The sequence below is a fragment of the Schistocerca serialis genome, unplaced genomic scaffold, assembly GCF_023864345.2.
Source record: "Schistocerca serialis cubense isolate TAMUIC-IGC-003099 unplaced genomic scaffold, iqSchSeri2.2 HiC_scaffold_1058, whole genome shotgun sequence".
NCBI lineage: Eukaryota > Metazoa > Arthropoda > Insecta > Orthoptera > Acrididae > Schistocerca > Schistocerca serialis.
In genome coordinates, this window is record NW_026047248.1 from 5,001 (window position 1) to 7,500 (window position 2,500).

Below are 2,500 nucleotides of genomic sequence, written 5' to 3' on the forward strand. Positions count from 1 at the left end.
CTACGGTGACCGGCAGCTCCAACGCCAGCGCCACAGAAGGACAAAAGCCCCACTTGGGTGCCGAAGCGAACTCTCCCAGCACAGCGCACGCGCCAACACGTCCGCACAGCTGCGATACAAACCACCTGCGAGAACCGCAGAGGCGACCGAGCAGCAGACGGCGTCGCGGCGCCGAGCGCCGGGCGGCGGCGCATCCTCAGCGCACACAGTCCTCAATCGGACCAGCACACTGCAGATGTCCACCGCGCTTCGCACCGGGCCCGCGAGGACCTACTTTGGCCGCACGGCGCCGCGTGCAGGGTGCGCCGGCGCGCAGCTGCGCCGCCTGCCGCCTCCGTCGGCCGGCGCGCCTGCCACTGGCCGCCCCCACCAGCCGGCTGTAGCGCGTGCGCCCACGCACCGCGCGGCCAGCACGCCGGGAGGCCCCCCCTCACCGGCCGGGGACGGTCCCACCCAGCCACCGCCGCGTATCGCTTCACACCCAGATGCCATTCACGTTCGTGGGCATGGTGGGTATCGCTGGAACAACCGGTTGGTAGCTCAACCGATCGTCGCCATCACTGATTCACCTCTAGCGAGAACAACCGCACCACAACGGTTTACCAGTTGTTCATTTGCGTAACGTCACCAGCAAACGTAGGCGTCCATCGCCATTTGCAAATTCAACGATTGTTGCATGCCTGTGTCAGGTGTCACGACACACTATGTCTGCCCACATACACGCAACAACATGTGCACGCTTCGCGAACACGTGGAAGGTGGCCCCCGTACGTATGCGATGTCCATTGCGCGAACGACTGTCAACCGGCCTCTGTCGCATGTCGCAGATGTGGAACGCAGTGCACCATGCTATCACGGTGTGTGAGAAGAGACGACTACGTCTGACAACACGCGCCACTACATCAACAGACGGCTCATGCTGATCGCCATCCAGGGCATACCACACTGCAATCCAGCTCTTATAGGGAGACGACACGTAGCTGAGTGCACAACATTTGGACCGCATGGTTCGCCGTTGTTGGCGCAGTCGTTGTACGGTCACATGTACCACGATGTATCATTCAGTACATGAGGACCAATGTGCAGTACAGTGTGTGATTTGGACGTACAACATCAGCGGACAGTTGACACAGGCCGTACCACAGCGTAGGCTAAGTGCTTCGCCATGCGAATGCCAATGAACAACTGCAAATGCCAATGAACAACTGCAAAGGGCATTGAGCATGTACGTCCTGCTGCCATCCACATTACAGTGTATAGCTGCAAGGTGTTTAACATGAAGCGATACACTGGGGACCGGGCAGTGCGAGTAGCAAACTATATTGCGGGGGTTGCAGTTAGGCAACACTACACTAATTTAACGCGTCGTATGACAATTACAGAGCAGGTTAAGGCCCAACGTGTGTTGGGTTAAGGCCCAACGTGTGTTGGGTTAAGGCCCAACGTGTGTTGGGTTAAGGCCCAACGTGTGTTGGGTTAAGGCCCAACGTGTGTTGGGTTAAGGCCCAACGTGTGTTGGGTTAAGGCCCAACGTGTGTTGGGTTAAGGCCCAACGTGTGTTGGGTTAAGGCCCAACGTGTGTTGGGTTAAGGCCCAACGTGTGTTGGGTTAAGGCCCAACGTGTGTTGGGTTAAGGCCCAACGTGTGTTGGGTTAAGGCCCAACGTGTGTTGGGTTAAGGCCCAACGTGTGTTGGGTTAAGGCCCAACATAGGTTGGGTTAAGGCCCAACATAGGTTGGGTTAAGGCGCAACATAGGTTGGGTTAAGGCGCAACATAGGTTGGGTTAAGGCGCAACATAGGTTGGGTTAAGGCGCAACATAGGTTGGGTTAAGGCGCAACATAGGTTGGGTTAAGGCGCAACATAGGTTGGGTTAAGGCGCAACATAGGTTGGGTTAAGGCGCAACATAGGTTAGGTTAAGGCGCAACATAGGTTAGGTTAAGGCGCAACATAGGTTAGGTTAAGGCGCAACATAGGTTAGGTTAAGGCGCAACATAGGTTAGGTTAAGGCGCAACATAGGTTAGGTTAAGGCGCAACATAGGTTAGGTTAAGGCGCAACATAGGTTAGGTTAAGGCGCAACATAGGTTAGGTTAAGGCGCAACATAGGTTAGGTTAAGGCGCAACATAGGTTAGGTTAAGGCGCAACATAGGTTAGGTTAAGGCGCAACATAGGTTAGGTTAAGGCGCAACATAGGTTAGGTTAAGGCGCAACATAGGTTAGGTTAAGGCGCAACATAGGTTAGGTTAAGGCGCAACATAGGTTAGGTTAAGGCGCAACATAGGTTAGGTTAAGGCGCAACATAGGTTAGGTTAAGGCGCAACATAGGTTAGGTTAAGGCGCAACATAGGTTAGGTTAAGGCGCAACATAGGTTAGGTTAAGGCGCAACATAGGTTAGGTTAAGGCGCAACATAGGTTAGGTTAAGGCGCAACATAGGTTAGGTTAAGGCGCAACATAGGTTAGGTTAAGGCGCAACATAGGTTAGGTTGAGGCACAAT